Below are 27,875 nucleotides of genomic sequence, written 5' to 3'. Positions count from 1 at the left end.
TGGTTCAAACAAAACACAAGTAGCATTCACAATGAAAGGAACTGTTTTCTAGGCACTTGGACTATTAAGAGAAGGTAAGTGAGGCATAGCTCTCATTTTTATCTTTAGAAGATGAAGGGGTCACCATGGAAAGTATGTCAGACTAAGAGCATATAATTAATTTCCCCTTATGTTCCTTTCTTGTCTCTTCCTCTATTCATTCTCTATTTCCTTCTCTCTCTCTCTCTCTCTTTTTGTTTGTTTGTTTTACGAGGTAGGGTCTCACTTTAGCTCAGGCTGACCTGGAATTCTCTATGCAGTCTCAGGGTGGCCTCGAACTCACAGTGATCCTCCTACCTCTGCCTCCCGAGTGCTAGGATTAAAGGCGTGCGCCACCACACCCGGCTTCTCTCTATTTTTCTTCTTCCTTAGTTCTTTCTAAAGTAAGTGAACAATATGAGTTTCCGTCAACATGGAGATAGAATGGCAAATTGCAAGTAAGGTATGTCTTTTATAATGGAGATTAAATAGGAGACTAGAAATTTTGAGCATATTCAGCTTTGTAAATCATATATACCACTAGATAGTTCTATTGATGAATATTTTTCCCTCTCTTCATAAACCAGATTTTAGAGTGAAATAAATAGAAAAGATCATTAGCTATCATTTTCTTAGGTACTGCTAGGAAAAAGTTTAGAAAATCTCTTGGTAAAGCATTTTAGTAAAAAATATCTTCCTTATAGGTAACTGTTTTACTACTTATTACAATATATACTATAATTTCAGGGATAATTTCTATAGTTCCTTACAATATATTTCCTTACAATGTATCAAGCATATTTATCTAATTCAAAGTGTGTATCTTTAACTTAACAAATCAGACTTCAGTTGTACATACAGTTGGAAGGAATCAGTGTCTTAGATAATCTAAAATACCCCAGTCATTTGCTTTTGCTATGTAATTTTACATGGTAGAGGGGTAAAGTTGAGCTTGGTGACTTGATAGTTGATAATATTTTAAACACAATATGAAAACTTGCTAGGTGTGGTGGCACATGCCTTTAATCCCAGCACTTGGGAGGCAGAGGTGGGAGGATCACCATGAGTTCAAGGCCACCCTGAGACTACATAGTGAATTCCAGGTCAGCCTGAGCTGGAGTGAGACCCTGGTGCAGGCAGCAGATTGAAGAGAATACTGTGGGGACCCCTCTGATTCTGGAAATCCATTGCCCAGAAGAAAAGATGTTTGGCTTTCACAAGCCAGAGATGCACTGAAGTTGTATTTGCAGAGCAAAGTCTACCAGTTCTCCATTCACTGACAGCAAGCGTTATGAAAAGGAGGACTTCCAAGATGTTTTGGGTTGCAGGGTGACTTGGGAGACATTTGCAGTGCCTGCTTGCTGCTTGTAAAGAGGTGGAAGAAGCTTCCAGCAGAGTCAGAAAAAAACTGGAGTCATGCAGAAGATGCAAGGGTAAGACTCAGTCTTAAAGACGATATTGAAAGCAAAGAGAGTAAAAACTGTGTCTGGAAGTGGGATCTAAAGCAATTGTAACAGTAAACTGCAGAAGGAATATAAAGACCACATTCTGGATGCCCACAGTACCACCTTCAATGCCACTCTAGCCCAGTCTCCATGTGCCCAGTCAGATTATGCTCCAATACAGATTGTGTGTGTGTGTGTGTGTGTGTGTGTGTGTGTGTGTGTGTGTGTGTATGCATTCGAATGAGATCTTTCTATTTTTGTAATGCAGACATTTAGAGTTTTACACTTCCCTCTTAAGACTGCTTTCATCATGTCCCATAAGTTTTGGTATCTCATGTTTCCATCATCATTCAGTTCTAGGAACTTTTCGATTTTTCAATGACTGATTCATTTGTTCAAATGTATGCTGTTCTGGGGGTATAGCTCAGTGATAGAGCATTTGACTGCAAATGTATGCTGTTCAGTCTTCAGGAGTTGGTATACTTTCTGTTCTTTTCTTTGCCCTACTCAGGGAAGTGGACTGAGGTCAGCACCAAATTCCAGTGAGTAGGGGCCAGGGTTGTACATGGGGGGAAGGGCAGGAGTGCGCACCTGGACCCTGGGTGGCCTACCCAATGCCCAGGGCTGGGGACTGTTAGTGATTAGTCCAGGAGTCCATACTCCAGGGAGGCACAGGAAGGCCTATTTTTTGATATTTAAATTAAAGTAATTCTAAATGAAGTCTATATTAATATTCTATTAAATTAAACCTTACTTAACATTTAAATTAAACCATGTGTTAAGTATTTTAGAAGTTTTTGGATGCTGTTCTTTTCACAATGCCAGTTATATTGTAAAGAACATAGTTTTCATAGAATATGACTATCAACAGCTGTAAAGGCCCATCTTTTTGCACAATATCTAATTGAATCATAAAAATTCCAGTTTTAATCAATATTGTCATATTTATTTCACATTTGGTGAATGTGATATGTATATATGTGTATTTCCATGTCTTTTCTCATTGGTGATAAAGGAATATGCTATGTTCACATAACTACTAGGGATTTGGATTGGAAGCAGGTCTGATTCCAAAATATTTCTTTTTTCACAGTGCTGGGGTGGGTTTCTGTGTCAGAAGAAAGCTACTGACAGTGCTTTAAGTAGAGAACTCATTTCCACCAACAGTATCATGAGTTCCTGCACTACAGATCCTTCAAGTCTGTATTAGGAAATTACATTATCCATCATGATGGGATGTGTCTTCATTGTTGCTCTTTTGCTAGTTGGATGGAGGGATAATTTCCCCCTAAAGTTTTTTGGTTGGGCTTGTCTTTGAAAAAGAAACTGTGATGATTGATCCACTTTCCTCCTTTGTAATCTATTCAAAGAATTGGAAGAGAGTCTGATTGGTATTGAAGTGCTTAACTTGACTCAGAAATGAACAGAAATTGGTACAATTATTATTTTAACCAACATGTCTAGGTTTTTTTTTTTCTCCTTTTAAATTGATTTTGAACCAGAGTCTTATTGTAGCCCAGACTGACATGGAACTCAGGCTGGCCTCAGATTCATAGTACTCCTCCCCACCCCAGCCTCCTGAATGCTAGAATTAAAAGTGTGAGCCATCATGACTTGCTCTAATCATTCCTTTTAAAATAATTAATCTATTTATTGGTGTGTGGGGGTCTCTTGTTATTGCAAATATATGCCTGTTCAAGTTTATGTAAGTGGCTAGTGAATTGAACCTTGGCTGTTAGGCTTTGCAAGCAAGTGCCTTTAACCTCTGAGCCATCTACCCTGACTCTTTTTCATTTTTAAAAGAGTGGCAAATCTCATTTTAAAAAAATATTTTATTTCATTGTCTCTAATAGTCTGCTGGCCCAGTCTAAATTTAATAAGGAATGAAATAAAGGTAATAAATGACAAAATTATTGTTTTACAGGAAGAAACATGACATTAAAACCCAGAGTAACAAATGACTTCAATATAGTTGAAATATTCCAGAGAGGTTAAAAAACTGTTCAAGAATTCTAATAAAGTTAAAAAGAAAAGAGCTATTTTCTTTTGCTCCCCAACAAATATTCACTGACATGCTATGATAATACTTGCCTTTAAGGCAAAAAGTATGCTTAAAAAGGTTTTACCTGAAGCATATAAAGCATTGTCTTTTATAACTAAAGATGAGTTTGGGGAGGGTATTTATGGAGACATTATAGTAAAATGGTGTAACTATGGTAAGCCAAGAAAATAGTACTGAACATCTTCTATTATAAATATGAAGGGAGAACTCTTGGCACTGAGGCAGTATCAATAGATGGTAAAAATGCTTTGTCATTGTTTATTTTCAGAATTATTTGTTAAAATTTAAATTTAAAGTTAGCATACAAATGAGCTTCAGCCCAACACCTTCATACAAATGTGCTGCTACAATTTGTTTTCAATGTTCCCCTCCCCCTATACCATGTCCTCTGTGTTCTTTCCTTTCCAGCTGGTTTCTTTCACCTCCTTTCCCATTAGCTTCAACTTTTGCTTCCTTAACCTTTATTCTATTGCTCTATCTTCCATCTGCTTGGGATCTCATCTCTGTCTCATGACCTCTATTCTAGTTTTGTCACTTAGACATATACACACAGACACATAAATACACATGAATATACAAACATGTAACTATATATTTCTGTATATAATTTTAAATATAGATTCTGTATATGACAAGTCATAGTATCTGTCTTTCAAAATTTGGCTTATTTCATTTAACATAATGGTTTCTGTTTGCATCTATTTTCCTAAACATACTGTGGTTTCATTTTTTCTTTCAAGCTGCATAAAATTTCATTGTGTTTATGTATGATATCTTCTTTATTCATCTATTGATGGACATCAAAGCTTATTCCACATCCTGGTTCTTGAGAACTGGAGCAGCAATAAACATAGATAAACAAGTACCTGTGTGGTGTCTTTTTTTTTTTTTTGTTTTGTTTTTCGAGGTAGGGTCTCTCTCTGGTCCAGGCTGACCTGGAATTAACTATGTAGTCTCAGGGTGGCCTTGAACTGTCAGCGATCCTCCTACCTCTGCCTCCCAAGTGCTGGGGTTAAAGGTGTGTGCCACCACACGCTTATCTTTCCATTTTTTTTTTTTTTAGGAGCTTCTATAATGATTCTTATCAGTAATGAATAAGGGTTTCTCTTTCTCCACATCCTCACCAGCACTTGTCATTTGTTTTCTAGATGACAGCCATTGTGACTTGGACAAGTTGGAATCCCAAAGCAGTTTTAATTTGCATTTCCCTGATGGCTAACACTTTTTCAAATACTTATTGGTCATCTATGTTTCTTCTTTCAAGAACCGCTTATTCAGTTCATTAGCCCACTTACTTATTGAGTGATTTGGTTTTCTGGTGTTTAAATTTTGCAAGTCATTATATTTCTTGGTATTCATCCTCTGTCTGATGTGCATGTAGCTGGAAATTATTCCTTCCCATATGGGAAGCTGTCTCTTTACTTGAGTTATTGCTTACTATACTGTAGAGGAGATAAATTTCATGTTATCTTATTTGTTAATATTTAGGATTATTTCCTGTGCTTTTTGGAGTCTTTTTGAGACTATGCTTGCCTGTGACTATATCTTGAGGTGTTTAGCTTGGTTTGCTCTAGTACTTTCAAAGCGTCAGGTCTTATAGTAAAGAATTTTTGTGCAAGATAAGGAATATGTGCCTACTTTTATTCTTCCACTTGTGGAAACCCAGTTTTCCCAGCATCATTTATTTAAAAGGCTGCCCTTTCCTTAGTGTTTGTTTCTATAGGCTTGTCCAAAATTAGGTAGCTGTAATTGTGTGTATATTTTTGGGATCTTATATTCTTTTTTATGTTTATATTTATTTATTTGCAAGTAGAATGAGGAAGAGAGAGAGAGACCAACCAGAGCCTCTTGACACTGCCAACAAATTCTGTATGCACTTTGTGCATCTGGCTTTATCTGGGTACTGGTGTATTCAACTCCAGGCTGTCAGGCTTGCTTTGTGAGCAAGAACCTTTTATTGCTGAGTCATTTTCCAGCCCTGGGACATATATTCTGTTTCATTGGTCTACATGCTGGTTTTTATGCTAATACCATGTTGGTTTTATTTCTAAGCTCACTAATAAAATTTGAGATCAAGTATCATGATACCTTTGATATTAATTTCTGCTAAAGAATTCTCTGGCTCTTCAAACTGTTACGTATTTCTACATAAATTTTAGGATTTTTCTACTTCTGTGAAGAATATTACTAGGATGTTGATGGAACTTTCCTTGAATTTATTGACAACTTTTAGTAATATACCCATTTTCATAATATTAATTCTGCCTATTTGTGAGCACAGTCTATCTTCTTTTTTTATTTTTTAAATTTTATTTATTTATTTATTTAAGAGTAACACAGAGATTAAGAGGCAGAGAGAGAGAGAGAGAGAGGGAGAGAGAGAGAACGGGCGCGCCAGGGCTTCCAGCCACTGCAAATGAACTCCAGATGCGTGTGCCCCCTTGTGCATCTGGCTAATGTGGGTCCTGGGGAATCAAGCCTCGAACTGGTGTCCTTAGGCTTCACAGGCAAGCGCTTAATCGCTAGGCCATCTCTCCATCCTGCACAGTCTATCTTCTATCATCATCTTCAATTTCTTTCTTCAGTGTCTTGATGTTCTCATTGTAGAGGTCTTTCACCTTTTGGGTTAGATCTAGTCCAAATTATTTGTTTTGTAGATATTGTGATTGTAATTTTTTTCATGATTCCTTTCTTGGTGAGTTCATTATTGATATATAGAAAAGTTACTTTCCTTGAAAATTTGAAGTCTTTTGAGTCTTTTACATATAGAAATATGCCATCTGTAAATAGAAATAATTCCTTTTCCTTTCCTATTTGTAATCTTTTTATTCTATGTCTTGTCTTACTGCTCTAGCTAAGACTTTGAAATTGTATTAAGAATATAAAGAATGGGTACTCTTGTCTCATTACAAATTGTAAAGGAAAGATTCTTTGATTTTTTTCATTTAGTATAATGTTGGCTATAAGCTTGTAATTATTATATTGAAGCATGTTCCTTTTTATTCCTAGATTTTTTAGAACTTTAGTAAAGAGATGTTAAACTTTGTCAAAAGGCCTTGTCTGTGTCGATTGAGATGATCATGTGGAATCTGTCCTTAAATCTATATATGTGCTGAATAGTTTTGATTTGCTATGTTAAATCAACCTTGCATCTCTGGAATGAAAACAACTTAGTGATCTTTTAAAAAATAATTTATTTATTTGGGAGAGACAGAGAGAAAAATACAGACAGAAAGAGAGAGAGAGAGGGAGAGAGAATAAGTATGGGCATACCAGGGCCTTTTGCCATTGCAGATGAACTCTAGATGCATGCATAACTTTGTGCATATGGCTTTAGATAGGTACTAGGGAATCAAACCCAGGCCATCAGGCTTTGCATGCAAGTGCCTTTAATTGCTGAGCCATCTCTCCAGTCCTTATCTTTTTGATGTGTTCTTGAATTCAATTTGCAAGACTTTTACTGACAATTTTTGCAACTATGTTCGTCATGGAAATGGGTCTATAGTTTTGTCTTTTGTTATGTCTTTGTTCAGGGTTTGTTATAAGGGTTGGCTTGATATAATAACACATTTGGTAGAATTCTTTCCTTTCTATTTTATATAATAGTGTGAGGAGTATTTGTGTTTTTTGTTCTTTACACCTTTGGGTAGAATTTGGCAGTGAATTCACTTGGTCCTGGGCTTTTCATTATTAGCAGGCTTTTTAGTGTTTCAATCTTGTTAGGCATTGAGGATTTATTTTAGTTGTTTATACACTTTTGATTTAATTTTGATTGGTCATAGGGTATTGACCTACTTCTTTGACATTTTCCAGCTTTGTATAAGTTTTCAAAGTAGTCTCTAAATGTTTCTCTGTATTTCAATGGAATCTATGCTAATCTCTCTTAATTCACCTTTGATATTGTTTTAAATTGAAAACCTAGTCAAAAGCCAATGGTTGGGAAGATTCCCTTGTGGGGAAGCTAGTACAGTTGTTTGGCTAAATAGGTGTATTATTCCCACCAAATTGCCTTCTAAGTACTTAGGCTTAGGCTGATATATTAGTTCTGATTTTACTTTTGGTTGGAGAAACTTCTCTTTCAGATTGCAGCAATTACTGGAGAGACTTACAACCCATCATTTTGCTGAGAAGTAACAATTGAGTGTTCAGTAATAAATGAAACATTTCTGTCAAACCCCCAAGGCTAAGGGACCATGTGGAAGAGGTGGTAGAAAGAATATAAGAGCCAGAGAGGGAAGGAGTGCTTTGGAAAGCTGTGTTCTAGACATAGTGGCTAGTTGCTTTCATGACTTCCTTACAGCTGCTGTCATTACCTGCATAAGACCTCCATGACATTGGGCCCATGAACATGTTGTCATGGATGATAGAGAAGCCCAACACAAGTGACATCAAAATAGAAGAGACACTAGTTGGGAAGAAAAAGGAGGTTCATTGGAAGGGAAATGAGCAAAGGGGAACAAATAAGGCTGGTGGGAGAGTATTATGATCAAGGTATAGGGTACATTGTGTAAATGGATGAAAGTTTCAATAAAAAAGTAAAAAAGGGCTAGAAAGATGGTTTAAGTGATTATAAGTGCTTGGCTACAAAGCCTGTTGGCCTGGATTCAATTCCCAAACAGTGCACTTAGGCCAGACACCAAAAGTGACCATGTGCATAAAAAGCTAAAAAAAAAAAAAAAAAAAGAAGTAAATTTTGAAGGAATCATGTTGCCTTGATTTTCACATCGTTTACCTTTCTGAATAGAGATTTGTGCATCTGGGATTAGGTAATTAATTGGAAATCAACCATGTTCTTTCAGTTGCAGTATTTCCAATGTGTAAGTGGGAGTAGGTTGTGGTTGGCTTGGGGTGTAGTTTTTTTCTCACTGGAGTGGTAGTTAGCTCAGTATTTAAAGCCTTAGCCCACATGCTTAGGGTACTGGGTATGATCCTGAGAACCATTTGAGTATAGATAACAACTTTAGAAACAGCCAGAACTTATGGCTAAATCTGCTTTGAAACTATCATAACATTCAGTTAACAACAATCACCTTTCCATGCCAATAATTTTTAGGGCTTAGAGTAACAAGGACACTGTGATATATACTCAGATATTAGTTACCAAATATAGGGAAAATAATTAGAGTATGGTAAGCAATTCTAATTAGAAAAACAGGAGGAAAAAAAGGAAATACAAGGGGGGAGCAATAAAAGTAAGAGATAAGGAAGCTCCAGTTAATGGTAGTATGAGAGGAGAAAGTGAAAAAGAAACACAATCTGCTAACCTATAGAGTATCAGTGACCAGGAGATGGAGGCAGGTAGCTCCAGAGCTGCCCATGCCATATGTAAGAGCTTGTCTCATGAAGAGAGAAAAGAAGCAAAAATAGAGAAGGAGACACCAGGGGAGAAAAATGCTAGTCCATAAAATTAGATATTAAATAAAGGAACAATAAAAGAGAAGGAAAGAACAGGAGGCAAAAGACCCATAAAAATTTATATATAACTCGTCCAAGTGCTATATCTCCTTTTGTCAGTATGACTATAGTTCCTGTAATAGGAGTGCGATCATAAAAGAGTTACAAAAGGAAAGAAAAAGAGGTGGAATTGAATAACAATAGATGTAAAAATTTAATTAAAATATAAATACCACTATAATAATAGCCAAAAAGGAGAAAAGAGATAAGGAAAAGTAAGGAGGAGAAAGAAGAATAAGAGGAGGAGGAGGAGGGTGAGGAAGAAAACCGGGGGATTTCTTGTCCCCCAGGATGACTCTTGATTGGGAAAAGTTTGAATCTGTCTTTCTTTTTCTTTTTCTTTATTTATTTATTAAGGACAGAGAGAGGATGAGGGGGGGGGTAGCATAGGCATGCCAGGGCTTCTAGCCACTGCAAATGAACTTGAGATGTATGTGCCACCATGTATATCTGGCTTATGTGGGACCTGGAGAATGGAGCTTGGGTCCTTAGGCTTCACAGGCACGTGCCTTAATGCTAAGACATTTCTCCAACCCCAAATCTGTCTTTCTGTTGTCAATGGCTTGGGCTCAGGTCCAGAGTCCCTGTTGCTGTTGTCTACTTAATGTTGGCAAGTAGGTGATGTCCACCCTCTCTCTGTTCATGCCACGGTTTTCCCTGCCATCAAGAAGCTTCCCCTTGAGTTTGTAAGTCAAAGTAAACCCTTTATCCCATAAGCTGCTTTTGGTCAGGTACTTTCTGCCAGCAGCACAAAGCTGACTATAACAATACTAAAAAGAAAATTATACTCTATCTCACCACATTTTATTTTTTTGTGGTTCTGGGATCAAATTTACAGTTCTGCACATGTTAGGCAAGGGCTATTCACTGAGGTACATTTCTAGCTCTGTTTCTTTTCTTTTTTTTTTTTTGAGGTAGGGTCTCACTTTAGCCCAGGCTGACCTGGAATTCACTCTGTAGTCTCAGAGTGGCCTTGAACTCAAGGTGATCCTCCTACCTCTGCCTCCCGAGTGCTGGGATTGAAGGCGTGTGCCACCATGCCTGACTCTTTCTTTCTTTTTTTTTTTTTAATGTTTTTCTTGATTTTTATTTATTTATTTGAAAGTGACAGAGAAAGAGGCAGATAGAGAGAGAGAGAATGGGTGCACAAGGGCCTCCAGCTACTGCAAACGAACTCCACATGCATGCGCCCCCTTGTGCATCTGGCTATTGTGAATCCTGGGGAATCGAGCCTCGAACCGAGGTCCTTATGCTTCAAGGCAAGCACTTAACCACTAAGCCATCTCTCCAGCCCATCTGTTTCAATTTTTGATGTGCTATTTTACATATTACTATGCTGTTTATCTTTTAACATATTAATGTGCTTATTATTTTAATTTTGTTTACCATTTCATTAACATTATGGTTGGTTTATGTTCTATGCTTACAATATTAGGGAATTATGACTTTATTTGCATAGTTACTCTTGTCAGTGACTTTGATACCTCCCCAAGTTTTCTTCTTGTTTAAGTGTCTCTTTCAATTTGGAAAGTGTCCTTTAGTATTTATTGTGGAATTGGCGGGTACAGACACATTTCTCAGCTTTTGCTTACCTAGATTATTTCATTTTTTTTTCTAAAGAGCAAGTTCTGTCAGCACAGCAATAGAGGTTGACATTTTTCCCCTTCAGTACTACAAAAAGCTCATGCTGGCTTAGAGGCTTTCTGCTTAGAAACAACACATTCAGGTGAATTTGGGTGCTCTTATGTGTTATGTTTTTCTCTTAGAGTCTTAAGAATTTTCTGCTTATCTTTCACCTTTGAAAGCTTTATTATAAGTGCCTTGAGGGAAGCTTGGTTAAGTTATATTTGATTGGTGCCCTTTGATATTCTTATACCTAGGTATTTTTACTTTTCTTTGTTTGAGTTTTTGTTATTTTTCTTTGAAGATGCCTTTTGCCCTTTTGGCATTACTGTGTCCTTCTTGGATCTTGAGAACCTGCATACTTGCTCTTTTAATCCTGCCTCAGATTTCCTCCAGGCTCTTTTCATTGCTCCTCATTTTTTCCTGTTTTGCCTTCCAGCTATGTCTTAAATAGCCTGCCATTTTGCTTACTCATTTCTTCTGTTAGATTTATACTATTATTGATGTTTTCTATCATGTCTTTTGTTCCGAGCATATTCTTAAGTTCAAGAATTCTCACTTTTTTAAAAATTTCATTCCTTTGCCAAGTTTCTCTGTTTAAGTATTGAAGTGTTTCTGTATTTTCTTCAAGCTCATTGAGTTTCCAAAAAAGGAATATTTTCAATTTTCTGAGAGTTATCCCATACTATTATCTCTCTAGCTGGTCAGTTACTGTCACCTTGTTTGGTGCAGCTATGCTTTCCTCAAACTGTATATATGTATGTATATTTTCTTGACAACTTCTATACATACAGACAACAAACCATGGTATTCCCTCCCTCCCCTCCTCTCTCCTCCCCTCCCTCACTTTCTCCTTCCATAGCTCTGCTCTCTGTCATATCCCCTCCCTCTGTCCATTAGCCTCTCTTTTAATTTGATGTCATCATCTTTTCCTCCTATAATGAGGGTCTTGTGTGGGTATTTCTAGGCACTGTGAGGTTTTGGATATCAAATCCAAATTCTGTCTGGACAGTTGTATGTAGCGAGTGGTACCTTTCCTTTGGCTCTTCCATTCTTTCCGCCACCTCTTCCGCAATGGACCCTGAGCCTTGAAGGGTGTGAGATGTTACAGTGCTGGACACTCCTCCGTCCCTTCTTCTCAGCACTATGTTGCCTTTTGGGTCATCCCAGTGGTCATCGCCATCTGAAAAGAGAAACTTCTCTAACCAGAAGTGAGAGTAGCATTAATATATGAGTATGAATGTTAAGTGTAGTGATTTCAGGGCATTTGGTGAGAGTAATATATGCATTTATCCAGACAAGAGCGGGCTTTATACCCCTAAGGCTCATGACCTCTCCTGCCATAGGCTTTTGATTAGGTTTCAGTACCAGGCACATATTCCCTCCCATAGAATGGGCCTTCAGTCCAATCACAGAGCCATTGGTTCTCCCAGAGAAGACATGCCACTATTCCACTCATTCAGATATTTGGCCTGTCTGGCCAAACTAGAGGTTTCTAGTGTCCACTGTTTTCACCACTGATGACTTCTGTCTCCCATAAGACTGCATACAGTGCAGTTTTTTCCAGCTTTCAGTTGGCTGGGCTACAGGGAGAAGGTTTTCAGCTCAACACCAGCTTGATTTCTCAGTGACTTTGCCACTCAGGCATGTGAAGTCTTCAGCAATAGGGTCTTACTACCTTTTTCTCACTGGGAACCAATGTCCTTGGCAATAGTCTATAATGTTTTTTAGGCAACATAGACCTCCCTGGCCAATGACTTGCTGGGAGGTATCCTATCCCAGGCACTGAAAACTCTCAAGTAACAATCTATGGCCGCTGGATGTGCCATTACTTAAAAAAGTAGATTTTCATATGTCTTATTCGGCATATCTTGAATTTTGATTGATGCCCCCCCATCTTTCTTTTATATGATCACTTCCTCCAACCTCGCTTAGGCCTTTCCCCTCTCTGTAATCTGTTCTTCTTCTTACATATATACAATACCATCCTCTTAAGTCCTTCCCTCTCCTCCATCCCTTACAGCCTGTTTCTAGCTGATGGGCCTCTGCTACAGATTATTGGTTCCAGATCACACACAAGTCTATACAGTTGTAGCTGGGATCCACATATAAGAGAGAACATATGACGTTTGGCTTTCTGGGCCTTGGTTACCTCATTTAGTATAATCATTACAGATCCATCCATTTCCCTGCAAATTTCATTCTTCTTTACTGCTGAATAGAACTCCATTGTGTAGATGTACCACATCTTTATTATCGATTCATCTGTGGATGAACATATAGGCTGTGTGGTGGTTTGATTCAGGTGTCCCCCATAAACTTAGGTGTTCTGAATGCTAGGTTCCCAGCTGATGGATATTTGGGAATTAATGCCTCCTGGAGGGAGTGTATTGTTGGGGGCGGGCTTATGGGCTTTATAGCCAGTTTCCCCATGCCAGTGTTTGGCACACCCTTCTGTTGCTGTGGTCCATCTTATGTTTGCCAGGGGGTGATGTCCACCCTCTGCTCATGCCATCGTTTTCCCCTGCCATCGTGAAGCTTCCCCTCAAGCCTGTGAGCCAAAATAAACCTCTTTTTCCCAGAAGCTACTCTTGGTTGGGTGATTTCTACCAGCAATGCGAACTGGACAGCAACAGGCTGGTTCTATTTCCCAGCTATTGCAAATAGAGCAGCAATAAACATGGTTGTGTAAGTATCTTTAAGGTAGTGAGAAGAGTCATTAGGATATATGGCTAGGAGTGCTATAGTTGGATCATAAGGCAAATCTATTTTTAGCTGTCTCAAGAACCTCCACACTGATTTCCACAATGCCTGTACCAGATTACATTCCCACCAACAGTGCAGAAGGGTTCCTCTTTTACCTCAACCTCACCAACATTTATTGTCATTTGTTTTCTTGATGGTAACCATTCTGGTGGGAGAGAGATGGACTCTCAAGGTAGTTTTAATTTGCATTTCCCTGATGGCTAAGGATGCAGAACACATTTTTAGATGTTTATATGCCATCTGTATTTCTTCTGGTGATAACTCTCTATTTAGTTCCATAGCCCATTTTTTGATTGGAATATTTGATTTCTTATTGTTCTGTTTTTTGAGTTCTTTGTATATTCTGGATATTAATCCTCTGTCAGATGTGTAACTGGTAAAGATTTTCTCCCATTCTGTAGGTTGTCTCTTTGCTCTATTCACAGTGTCCTTTGCTGTACAAAAGCTTTGTAATTTCATGAGATCCCAGTGGTTGATTAGTGGTTTTATTTTCCAAGCAATTGGAGTTATATTTAGAATGTCATTACTTATGCCAATATGCTGAAGGGTTTTCCCTACCTTTTCCTCTAGCAATTTCAGAGTTTCAGGTCTGATAGTAAGGTCCCTGATTCATTTGGATTTGATTCTTGTGCATGGAGAAAGACAATGATCTATTTTCATCTTTCTACATATAGATATCCAGTTATACCAGCAGCACCTGTTGAAAAGGCTGTCTTTTCTCCAATGAATATTTTTGTCAAAAATCAGATGGCTGTAGCTGTCTGGATTAACATCTGTGTCCTGTATTCTGTTCCATTGATCTACATGTCTGTCTTTGTGCCAATGCCATGCTGTTTTTGGTACTATGGCTTTGTAATATAGCTTAAAATCAGGTATGGTGATACCAGTAGCCTTATTTTTGTTGCTCAAAATTGTTTTGGCTATTCAAGGTTTTTAGTGCTTCCAAATGAATTTTTTTTTCTATTCCTGTGGAGAATACCATTGGAACTTTAATGGGGATTGCATTAAATGTATAGATTGCTTTTGGCAAGATTGACATTTTCACAATATTTATTCTTCCAGTCCAAGAACATGGATATCTTCCCATTTCCTTGTGCCTTCTGCAATTTGTTGCTTGAGTGTTTTAAAGTTCTCATTGTAGAGCTCCTTCACTTCCTTAGTTAAATTTATTCTTTCAGTTTCTTATATTATATTGTAGTGACTTTTGTATCCTGAATTCATTTGATGCTTGGGTTCTACTTATCTATAGTGTTTTCAGATATGGCAGTCCACCTCCATGTATCCTCAGGTGCCAGGTGTATACTCTATATACCCTCAGGTGCCAGGTGTAGCTCTTGTCCACCAATCAAGCCACAGGAGTAATCCTAGGTTATGAGTTTGCTTGCTAAGCAAGTATCCTAGTGGAATGGGTGGAATAATTTACTGGCAAATTCTAAACTTCAATTGAGTAATATACACAATCAGTAAAAACCAGCACAAAGTATGCAATTGTGGGGATTAAAACAAACAGATAGTCATATAAAGCGAAAATCCCTGAGGGTGTGTGTTGTTCTACACCCTTAATCTTATCAGCTGGGAGGTAGATATTTCTGTTCTGAATTGGCTTCCAGGTCAATCTGGATCTGGATCAGACCCTGCCCCCAATAATGACAGAAGCAAAATGATATACTTATATATATACCAAAGGCAATAAAATTCAACCCCCAAATACAGGTTATTTGAAAATGGTAAAGCAATCCAAGAATATATATCCCATATCATGCCCTGACAAGGAAAGAGAGATTAGCTCTTGCGGGACTGTGTACCTTTTTTTTGGTCAGTCAGCCTTGTTACCTTTTGGCTTCCAATCTCACCAATTCTGAGTGCCTGCCTTGATCCCTCTGTATTGTACTGTGCAGCTGTACCTCTGATCTGCTCTGCTGGATGAGCTGCCACTGGGGACGAATGCTGGAGGTTCACCGTTTTGATGGTGGGGGATGGGAGAATTCGGACTTCTGGAGTTGCTTGCACTTTCAGTAGCTCTTTAGTTCATCTCAGTTGTCTTTCCTTCAGATTTCTTAACTTTGCAAGAAGACTGATGAAGTTGAAAAATCTGTTGCTTGATCTCTGCTGCTTCTGCCGCTGCCTGGCCTGCCTGGTGGGACTGTCCTGCATGGGTGCACTCCAATCGTGGGCTGTGATCACCTCAGCGGGACTCTGGCCATTTTCTTCCTTTGTGGTGGGTCTTGATCTCTCCAACTGCTCGGCCGTGCCTAAGAATAACCTATACACCTTCACTTTTCAGAAGAAGAGTGTATTTTGCTGGGGTTTTACTTAAATCCCTCCCTAGGCTGGTTCTCCTAAGCTGCCATTTTACCCAGAAGTCCTCCTCAAATTATTGATATTTGCTTATATGCAATTTTATGTGGACATTGACAGATTATATTTACTCTAGTATTGGTATTCTGGCTTTATTTTTCTTTCTACCTACTCCAAAACCTCTAAGCTGACTTCTTATTTTTTTCAGTAAAGTATACTACTTTAGCAATGGATTGTTCCAGTCTCGATTTTTAAAGAGATATATTTTTTAATCTATTTGCAAGGAGAGAGGGAGAGAGAGAACAGGGAGAATGAATGGGTGCACCAGGACCTCTAGCTGCTGCAATCAAACTCCCGATGCATGTACCACTTTTTGTGCATACAGCTTTATGTGGGAACTAGGGAATAAAATCTTAGTCATTAGGCTTTGCAGACAAGCACCTTACCTGCTAAGCCACCTCTCCAACCCCTGGATTCTGATTTTCCAGTAATCTCCTATTGTTGTTACTATTGTTTCAGTACTAAAGAGTAGATCAAGCTCAGTTTTCCCTGCACTACACTAAGTATTGCTTAGAAAGAGCCAGTAGATCAAGCTCAGTTGTCCCTGCACTACACTAAGTATTGCTTAGAAAGAGCCAGTAGAGTTCCTAGGAAGAATAATATATATCTCAAATCCTCTTTCTTGGCCTAGAGTAGGCTCAGATTTCTCACTTATTAGATACCATTAGTAACCCGTGGTCAGGCATTACAGTATTCTCCCTAGTTATAGCTAGAGTTACCATTTATGAGCCATACTCAGACTTCTATGTCATGACTAAGACCACAATTGCCATCAAGATGCATTGTACTATGAGCCCAAAGCCTACCAAAACCAGGACAATGCTGGAGTAGGAATAAGATCTACACTGCTGTCTGCTGCCTATTGCTCTCATGGACTTGTGGACTATGACCACTACAGCCAGACAGACATTGTAGAATGCTGTCATACATATACAACATGCTCCTTATCCTCTTGAACTGTCAGAAGCTGTGATTATCCACAGGAGACCTACATAAGATTGGGCCTATAACAGTCCATCATGAAGGCCGTGAGGGCCTCATGATGCCCTGCCCCTCTCCAAGCATAAATAGGCCATTTTAGCAGTCAATGTTTTTGCTGCTAGGACAAAACAACCAACCAGAAGCAGTGCATGGTGTGAGTCTCAGAGCTCTCTACCAGCTATGCTCTAACAAGGCTTGAATTCTGAAGCTACCTTCTTTTATGGAAAATGAGATTTCAAGAGTTGTCTTTCCTGCCTCCCTGAATTCTTAGACTAGGTCTGGGATCATAGACTCTTCACCCTCTATCATGGTAATTGACTAAGCCTTCCTGCATCAGAACTGAGAGGAAAAGCGGCAACTTCTTCCCAGCTATCAGTGCTACTTTCCCAAAAGAATTCAACAGGGAGTCGAGCCAACCTGCTCACTGCAGGCCTTTCAATCCTTCTCTCCTACACCCCATGCAGTGCAATGCAGGATATTCCCCTGTTCCTTCTTTGCCCCCAAAGGGCTTAAAAATTCCTCTCTACTTGCATGAGGTAGTTCAGAGTACCCTTCTACTTCCACTTTGCTCCTGCTTCAGAGTCCCCTTCCCTCTTACTCTGAGCCCTGCAACTCTTTCACTGGCATTAAAGAAAACCTAGAGTCCCCAAAACACTATCTGTATCAGAGTTCTCTATTGTGAACCCAGAACCTGATGATATAATAATTTTGTGGTTCCTCTGCCAATGCACCAATAATTTTGGAGTGTTCCTGAATTCTTATTTTATGATTTCAATGAATAAGGTCTATAGACCAGAGGATAAGGTTCAGAAAGATATTTTTATAATGTAGTGGCAGTAGAAATATGCTGCAAAAAACTTGAACACTGGAAAGCGGAAAGCACCCAAGATGAGATAAGAAAAGAATGAAGGGGTATGGCAATGGAGGCTGCCCTTGTCCCAAGTGGTTTATTGCGTGTTTAACTGTCACATACACCCCATTGTAATTTTTATTTCCCAAACTTCAGATTTTGTAAATCTTTTGTAAGCTGTTCATTCAATTGTCACATATGCGCTATTGTAACATTTGCTTGCTTATACTCTAAAATCCCTAACAAACTTGAGTTCAGGGCTTATGCCATTAAGGAGTTTGTTGGCATAAATAAACTTCCTCTCTCTCACCTGACAGGCTGCTGTTTTCTTGACACCCAGAAATTCCTATATTTCTGGAGGCCCCAGCAAGATTTTGCTGCCATATCCCAGTTGGTCATAGGGGCTGCCACTCCTAGGCCTTGTAACTTGCCTATGACCCATGGAACAGAGAAATGCATACCTCAAAAGGGTTACAAGGTTTACTTCCAGGAGGCCAAAAGAGGACTGCAAGGGTTGGGACTGGTGCTCTCACCAGCTGAATTGAGATGGGGGATAGACAGACAGGGACTGGCACAGGCTGATTCCACACAGGAGATTCCATCCAAAGACCGGATGGGATTCTGAGGTGGCACTGGCCTCTGATCAGGCAGGAAAAGGGAACTGCAATTAAACCTCAGAGGGATTCTGAGGTAATAATGGGCCCTGATTTTTCAAGAAAGGGGGACCATAGTTAAACCTTGAAAGGTGCCTAAGGTGAGACTGACCCAATTTAGATAGAATTAATGGGAATAACTAGAATCCCAGCACTCAGGGAGGCAGAGGTAGGAGGATTGCTGAGAGTTCAAGGCCACCCTGAGACTACATCGTGAATTCCAGGTCAGCCTGGGCCAGAGTGAGACCCTACCTCGAAACCCGCCCCCCATAAAAAAAAAGGAATAACTAGGAAACAACTGTTTACCGTGTCATTAAACAATGTATGTTAAATGTTACAACTGAATGTTAAGGTTTTTTATTTTTCTACTATGATGCTTTAAGTAGATCTGTTTTGTTAAAGACAAAAGTTGCAGACATACTGTATATTCTCAGTTTTCTCTTGCATTTAACAACCAATGTGAAATTTAGGGTTAAAAGGGTACCCAATATTTTGGTCCCAACCCCTCCAGGTCAAAAGGGCTCAGAAGATAATGGGACACATCTTTCTCTAGAAGGTCCTAAAGCTCTTGGTAAGCCACCTATCTTCTTGATTAGGGAAGACATGGAGACCCAGGAATGGATTCCAATCGATATACAATCTGCAGAGGGAAAGTCAAAACAGATGGGGCCACCCTTAATGCTTCCAAGGGAAGGGAAGCCACATTGTCAGCACAGCCCTGACTCATTCCAGCAGAGAGCACAAATGCTGAGAGAGCCATAGAGCTCCTCTCAGATCCCTAAAAGTGTTCCTTAAAAACCACAATTGACCTTCAAAGTTACAATATAAAATTAAATTTTGGCCACCAACTTGGTTTTAAGCACTCAATGGAAAAATATAGCCCGGAAGTAAGGTATATCTTAAAGAATTTAATCATCACAGCTCAGAATGTAACTTTACATTGATGTGCTCACTGTGACTCAATTGCATCTGTACCATTATTAAATTTAAATGATGTATGTGTGTGTATATATATATACATATATATATTCTTGTTAATTCTGCTAATATTTCATTTGCTTTATAGGAACAGGTACAGACCACACCATATGGTAAATTTCTAGATCTTTATGATGAAAGAGAATCATGCCTATCATTTCTGGTAATAGTTCTGCTATTTGGGGGACATTGTGTGTTTAACTGCAATCTCAACCTAGTATTCTCTCATCTACAGTTATCCCACACTCAGGTGGTTCTATGACAGTCCAATGCCATCTACCTGGGTTCCCTGGATCATCCTCCAAGATCTGAAATTCTACATGAACAGGAACCCTGGGTTCAAGTGGAGGCTACTTTAACCCTAAACCCAGCCACATACTTACCAGAAGAGGAGGGAGCACCTCTCCGTAATGGTAAAGATGTTATGGAGAAAGTGTTCTCCTTTCATCTGGATTTGAAAGATAAGTACTCCTAACTCACAATTGGAACTCTTTACTGTTGGGAGCCACAGTCTGGGGGCCTCTCTAAACCACAATTTACCCAATGCCGGCTTCTCCCTGATTTCTCCAGTTTCCCCCCCCACCAAAGTCTTTATCTGGGCAGGTATCTTCACACTCTATAAGACCACCAGTAAACTTTTGGGGCCCTACAGAATAGACCCACTGGAGGGCTACCCCAACTGCCTCACCCATTGGCCCCATTAAGCTTGAAGAAGTCAGACTGAGCTGTATTCCTAATACTCTAATGGCTGTTGGGGCTACCTCTTCTGAAGGGGGAACAGACACGTACATTTTTTTCTTCAGTGCTGTAACTGTCTATAGTTGTCTATGCTCCTGTATGTTACCCCTCACCCATGTTCATGGAGTTAATGATTCATGGAGATAAACATGGGTAGAATGCTTTCTTAGTTTCTATTGGTGCTCTATCTAGGTGAGTAGATGTTTGATCATTTCCAGGAAAAGTGTGCACACTTGGTGCCTGAATGTGGGGCATGAGGAACTCAAGAAAAGTGGGCGAGGAGCACTCATATCTGTGCTGTGGTGGATGACATGTGGAATTAAAGCTAAGCTGTCTGGGGGTGAAGCAGACCCAGGGTCAATGCTGATATGGCTTCTTCTCCCATGTGGCATGGAATGACATCCCATCTTGCTGCTGTGACAGGTGCATTGTCCTTGCTGTAGGAAAATGACATGCAACTACAGAAGGAATTCCAGAGTGACCACCTACTTCAGCGCAATATGGTCCAACCCTTCCTAGTGAATGCATGAGTCCCATGGAAGCATGGGGTACCTCAAAAGATGGCTGACAGACTAGAATATATGAGCTTGCAACCATTTGGTGGATTCAATCACATGTGCCTTGCTCTTGGCAGTAAGACATGCAACTGAGGCTGAGATTTGCACTTAGAAAGAACTTGCCCATGCAAGGGAGGAACTACAATAAGAAGGAAAAAAGACAACACATGGATGTTACCCTCTTAATTGACAGGAGAAATAGAGAAAAGAATGAGAAGGAGGTGTTGGTTTGCTCTTTCTTATGAATAGGTGTGGAAGTAAGGAAAAGAGTACAAATTAGATCTCTGCTAAATACTCCCTCTGGGATCCAAAAACTTGATGAAGGGTTGAAATAGAAATAATATAAGATATATCTCATGTCAGACCTTTAATTCAGAGGAAAGGGAAATCTGTAACACAGAATTCAGATGGGGGCTTTAATACTGGCCCACCTCAGGAAGCTATGATAATCAGGGAATACTCTGTTTCTGAGCTATTTGAATTGGAAAAAAAATGTTAAAACAAGAAACAAGAGAGCCTGTGGCATATGGAGTCAAAAAGGGGTCATGCCTGACTGTGGTGAAAGTAGAGAAACTGATAAGCATAACTACCCTCTTTAAGAACAAGGCTGCATAATCTGTGGCACTGTGAGAGAAATTGATTCCTGAGAAGCTGGCACATATGAAACATTAAGGACACTTAGTTTGCACTGGTTCATGTTCTAGAGAACAATAGAGAAAGGACAGGAGTTACTGAGGAAATGGGCCTTCAGAGAGACAGTGATTGATACTTAGTCCACTGGGCCAGACAAGGCTGTGTTCACAGTGAGATAGGCAAGCCTAAGGATAGCTTAGCAACCTGGGACTCTGCTTGGCTTGAGCTACACATATGCCTGCTTTCCTCACAATGCACTTGGCAATATGAGGTCCCCCACCTGCATTGAGCTCTCTAAACAATAAATTAGGTCTCTTTTCCCTTATATACCACTTGCTGACTACTCTTGATTAGTTTCTATTAAAATATGTTCTGGAACTGTGGTGGTTAGTTTGTGTCAACCTGATATGTTTAGGAATCCACAGACATTCCTCATAAGTGAGTCTCTGAGGTTGCTTCCAGGAAGGATTAACTAAAGGAGGAATCCTTCCCTCAGGGTGAGCCCTGCCCCCAGAGTTGGTGACCTCTTGGAGGGGGGGTTATCTAAAGAAGCTCTGGGGAGGAAAGTACCCTTTCCCCCCAACTGGCTGTGGGTGCTGCTTTCTGCTTTCCAGTGTTGACTGAAGACCAGCATGGACTGGAGACCAGTGGCTCTCCAAGAAGTCTCCAGGCCTTCAGTGCTGTATTGGGACTACTGAGGCATTCAGCTTCGTGAACCGAGCATCTACCAGGTTCCTTGAGTCTCAGGCCTGCAACCTGCTATTGTTGGAATTGTAAGGGTCTGAGAATTGTGGAAGAAACTCCCCAGCCTCAAATAGTATGTAAAAGCATAGAGTGTTTATTCTGCAGAATCAACCAGCATGCGGGGGTCAACCATTCATACAAAATGGTGACCCTGAGAGAAGCATGCAGGCCCCTTTAAACACAGCTAGGGGAATTTTAGGAGGGTTAGGTCATCTTCTAATGTGATTGGTTAAGCAAGCAGCAGTTACATTTGTACACCTTTGATTGGCTGTGGCCCAGATTTTACCATCTTTGGAGATGTTTAGACATATTTTAGAGAATTTGAAGGAACTGACTCAGCCCTGGAGCCTGCTATCTCAGGCAAGTCCTTTTTTTGGTCATAGTCCAGAGGTATTGCAGGAACTGACTCAGGACTCAGGCCTCTGGGTGACTATTTTTCCCTGCCACATGTCAGGGTCACTGTTGATTAACAGCCCTTTGTTTATGGTTTTTCCCAGAAGTCTTGTCTGCCTCTCTGGGAAACTGAAACTTAGGTTTAGCTGTAAACTGCAGCCAATTTGATCCTCTCATCATAAGCTAATCCAACAAATTCCCCTTTAATGCAATTCATTCTATTGGTTCGGTTCCTCTAGAGAATCCTGACTAATACATATTGTGGTACCAGGAGTGGTTCTAGAGAAACAGAATTGTAAGAATGGAGCTTCCTAATAGGCTGGGTGCTCTCCAACTTCAGTGCTACTAAAATTTCTACTGGTAGTAAGGAGAGTGCTTTTACTTGTAATAGGGAAAGCATTTTTACTGGTAATAAGGAGGGCACTCAATACATGGTGTGAAGTATTTAAAGAACCCTATGAGATAGATGTATTTGGTGATCTTGAGTCATATCTTGTGAAGAGCAAGAAATTTAGTGACTCTGTATCTAGAATTTTGAATATTTGTGGAAAAGTAAGATGAATGATGCTAATGGTTATGTCTATCATCTCTGGATAAACTATAAAGAGAAAAGCAGGAGCTAATAAAGAAAAAAAAAAAAAAAACCTTAAGACTCACATACATCATCTGAACGTTTCTAAGGGTGCCCTGGAGGAGAGTCTCCTTTCTAGCCAGAACAGGGCTCAAATTACATAAAACCAAACACAAACTCTCATTGTGAGGTAGGCTAACTTGCAACATAAGCTCAAATCCCAGCCTCACAGACTATCAGAAATTAAAGTGAGGGCACTGATTTGAAAATAGTGGAATCATATAACTTGAGATGGGGATGTGTGGGAAGATGCTGAAGAATCTGGGGACATTGAACTCTCAGAACTTTCAGTTGTTTTGCATGAGAGTATGACCTCCCCTTCTTTAGGGGCAGTTGCATCCCCCTCCTACCTACACCCCTGAAGTTTTACCCTCTCAAGAGGAGATGAGGTACACCCCTAAAGAACTTCAGGAGCTTTCTGAGTTGTACAGGCAGAAGCATGGGGAATATGTGTGGGAATGGATAGTAAGGGTGTGGGATGATGGTGGAATTAATATAAGATTAGATCAGGCTGAATTTATTGAAATGGGCCCATTGAGCAGAGATTTTAGATTTAACACTGCAGCTCATGCAGTTGGAAGAGGTATGAAAAGTTTATTTGGTTGGCTGAAGTATGGATCCAAAGATGCCCTACTGTGAATGAGCTTAAACTGCCTGATATTCCTTGGCTTAATGTTGAAGGGATTAAAAGGCATAGAGAACTTAGAAGGGTGGAATGCATTTTCCATGTAATTTCATCTTTTCCTCAACAATGGGAGGGTCCAGAAGATGTGCCCTTCACTAAGACTATTAGAAATGGATTTGTGTGGGGACCATGAGCCTACTTACAGTGCCCAATCATTGTTTTTTTTATGTAAAGAAGACATCATAATGGGAGCTGTAGTGGTTCATTAGGTGACTTAGATGCAATGGATCTAACTGGATCTTGGAGTAACAAGGGCCAAGTGGCAGCATTGAATCTCCAAAGGTGAGATGAACTTGTTTACTGTAATGGACAACGTAGGGAAACTGATGTTATGACTATATGATTCATGTAGACCTTTGGTACTGGCTGATTAATCATGGAGTTTCCAGGAGTGAAATAGATAAAAAGCCTACTAAGTTCCCACTTGATCTGTACAAGCAGAAAAGTTCCAGAGCAAAGAAACAAAAGGCCAATTTGAAATATAGCAGCAGAAAATCAAGGCCTCTTAACTAGTTTCCAGACTTGAGCCAGTTTACAGATCCTGAGCCCCTTGACTGAAAGGATGGCTGAGTCCCCTCAAGGAAGGACCCTCCCACAATTTCCCAAACTTTAACTATTAAACTTAGTCCTATCCTTCCTCAGAGAGATATGTGACCTTTTGCTAGGGTAGCTGTACACTTGGGGAAAGAAAATAATCAGAACTTTCTGGGTTTACTGGACACTGGCTCTGAACTGACATTGATTTCAGGAGACCCCAAATAGCATCATGGCCTCAACTTAAAGTAGGTGCTTATGGAGGTCAGATGATCAATGGAGTTTTGGCAAATGTTAGACTGACAGTGGATCCAGTGGGTCCCTAAACTCATACTGTGATTATTTCCCCAGTCCCAGAATACATAATTGGGATAGATATATGTAGGAGTTGGCAAAACCCTTACATTGGTTCTTTGACATGTGGAGTAAGGGAGATTATGCTTGGAAAGGCCAAATGGAAGCCATTGGGATTCCCTCCACCAGGGGAAATAGTGAACCCAAAATAATATTGCATCGCTAGAGGGATTGCAGAAATTAATACCACTATAAAAGACTTGAAGAATGCAGAGGTGGTTGGTCCCAGCACATCTCCCTTTAACTCTCCTATTTGGCTTGTCCAGCAGACAGATGGATCATGGAGAATGACAAATGGATTGTCAGAAACTTAATCAGGTGGTAATTCCAACTGCAGCTGCTGTACCAGATGTGGTTTCTTTACTTGAGCAGATTAACACATCTCCAGGTATGAAGCTTTCATTTGATCTTGCAAATGCTTTATTCTACATACCTGTCCACAAGGACCACCAGAAGCAATTTGCCAGGTGAGCAGTACACCTTTACTGTTTTACCTCAAGATTATATTAATTTTCCAGCCCTGTGTCATAGCTTAGTTTGCAGGGATCTTGATCAACTGTTCCTTCCACAAGGTGTCACATTGGTCCATCATATTGATGATATTATGCTGATTGGATCAAATGAGCAGGAGGTGGCAGCCACTCTGGAGTTGCTGGTACAGCATATGACCATCAGGGCATGGGGAATAAATCCATCCAAAATTCAAGGACCTTCCACCTAAGTGAAATTTCCAGTAGTTCAGTAGTGTGGGGCATGCAGGGATACTCCTTCTAAGGTGAAGGATAAGTTGTTATGCCTGGCCTCTCCAACCACTAAAAAGAAGCACAATATCTAGTAGGCTTATTTGGATTTTGGAGACAGCACATTCCTCGCTCAGGCATGTTACTCCATCCCATATAGCAAGTGACTCTGAAAACTACTAGTTTTCAGTGGGGCCCAGAACAAGAGAAGTTCTTCAACAGGTCTATGCTGTTGTGCAGGCTGCTGTGCCACTTGGGCCATATGTTCCAGCAGATCCAATGATTTTTCAAAAAAATTTTTTGTTTATTTTACTTATTTATTTGAGAGCGACAGAGAGAGAAAGAGGCAGATATATATATAGAGAGAATGGGTGTGCCGGGGCCTCCAGCCACTGCAAATGAACTCCAGATGCATGCGCCCCCTTGTGCATCTGGCCAACGTGGGTCCTGGGGAATCGAGCCTCGAACCAGGGTTCTTAGGCTTCACAGGCAAGTGCTTAACCACTAAGCCATCTCTCCAGCCCCAGATCCAATGATTTTTGAGAGGTGTCAGTGGTGGATAGGGATATTGTTTGGAGTCTTTGGCAGGCCCTCATAGGTGCATCACAGCAAATGCCCTTGGGATTATGCAGAAATGTCCTGCTGTCATCTGAATTTGAGAGACAGCTCTAGGCCTGCTATTGGGCCTTAGTAGAAACTTAACACTTGACAATAGACCATCAAGTTACTATGTTACCTGAGCTACATATGAGCTGGGTGTTATCTGACCCATCAGGCCATAAGTTGGACATGAACCCAGCAGTCCATCATCAAGTGGGAGTGGTATATCCATGATCAGGCTCAAGCAGGCCCTGAAGGTACAAAGAAGTTACATGAGAAAGTTGCCTAGGGTTGCTACTGCTGTTACAATGCCTTATGTCCCCAAGCATGCACTATGGCATCATGGGGTGTGCCTTATGATCAAGTGACTGGGAAGGGGAGGACAAGGGCATGGTTTACAGATGGTTCAGCATGTTATGTGAGCACCTGGCAGAAGTGGACAGCTGCAGCATTACAGCCCCTTTTTGGGACAACTCTGAAGGACTATGGTGAAGGGAAAACTTCACAATGGGCAGAACTACAAGCAGTGCACATGGTTGTGCACTTTGCTTGGATGGAAAAATGGCCAGATGTGGTTATACATTGATTCTTGGGCTGTGGCCAATGGTTTGGCTGGATAATCCAGGATTTGGAAGGAGCACAGCTGGAAAATTGGTGAGAAGGACATTTGGGGAAGGTATATGTGGATAGAGCTCCCTGAATTGGCAAGGGATATAAAGATACTTGTGTTCCATGTTAATTCTCATCAGGTGACCTCATCAGAGGATGACTTTAATAATCAAGAAGATAAGCTGACCCATTTTGTGAATAGTGGTCAACATCTTTCCTCAGCCATCCCTGTCATTGCCCAATGGGTCCATGAACAAAGTGACATGGTGTCAGGGATGCAAGTTATGCATGGGCCCAACAACATGGACTCATAAACTAAGGCTGACTTGGCTTTGGCTACTGCTGAGTGCCAAACCTGCCAGCAGCAGAGACTAACTCTGAGCTCCCAATATGGTTGCATTCCTCAGGGTGACCAGCTAGCAACTTGGTGGCAGGTTGACTGCTTTGGACCTCTTCCATCATGGAAAGGGCAGCATTTTGTCTTTACTGGAGTAGATACTTATTCTGGGTATGCATTTTTGTTTTCTGCACATAATGGTTCTGCCAAAACCACCATCCATGGGCTTACAGAATGCCTTATCCATCATCATGGTTTTCCACACAGTATTGCTTCTGACCAGTGAACTCACTTCACAGCCAAGGAAGTATGGCAGTGTGCTCATGATCATGGAATTCACTGGTCTTACCATGTGCCCCACAATCCTGAAGCAGTTGGCTTGATAGAATGGTGGAATTGCCTTTTAAAGAAACAGCTAGAGCACCAACTAGGTGGCAAGAACTTTGAAGGCTGGGGAACTGTCCTCCAGCAGATTATATATCCTCTGAATCAGTGTCCTATATGTGATGCTGTTTCTCCTATAGCCCAGATTCATGGGTCCAGGAACCAAGGGGTGGTAATGGGAAAGGTCTCACTTACCATCACACTAAGTGGCCCATTATCCAATTTTTTTCTTCCTGTTCCCACAACTTTATTCTCTGCTGGCCTACAGGTCTTGATTCCAGAGGGGGGAGTCATTTTGCCAGGAGGTACAAAGAACATTCCATTGAACTGGAAACTCAGACTTATCCCTGGCCACTTTGGGCTCCTGATGTCCTTGAGTGAACAGGTCGAGAAAGGAATTAAAGTGTTAGCAGGGGTGATTGATTTGGACTACCGTGGAAATTAGAGTACTCCTCCACAATGGAGGTAAGGAAGAGTATGTCTTGAGTGCAGGAGATCATTTAGGGCATCTCTTAGTCTTATCATGTCCTGCCAAACTCAATGGACAACTGCAACAACCCAATCAAGCAGTGTGCCAAATGACCCAGATCCTTCAGGAATAAAGGTATGGGTCACTCCTCCAGGTAAAGAACCCAGACCTGGTGAGGTGTTTGATGAAGGTGGAGGAAATACAGAATGGGTAGTAGAGGAATGCAGTTACAAATACCAGCTAAGGCCACATGACCAGTTACATAAATGAGGACTGTAA

At 40.3% G+C, this 27,875-nt stretch overlaps 1 pseudogene; it reads left to right on the top strand.

Annotated features, from left to right (window-relative positions):
- The first annotated feature begins 451 nt into the window (after positions 1 to 451).
- On the top strand, positions 452 to 27,875 carry LOC123460681 (annotated as a pseudogene).

Source organism: Jaculus jaculus, chromosome 5 (assembly GCF_020740685.1).
Source record: "Jaculus jaculus isolate mJacJac1 chromosome 5, mJacJac1.mat.Y.cur, whole genome shotgun sequence".
Taxonomy (NCBI): domain Eukaryota; kingdom Metazoa; phylum Chordata; class Mammalia; order Rodentia; family Dipodidae; genus Jaculus; species Jaculus jaculus.
Note: the sequence above shows the minus strand (reverse complement) of the source record. Positions and strands in the feature narration are given on the sequence as shown.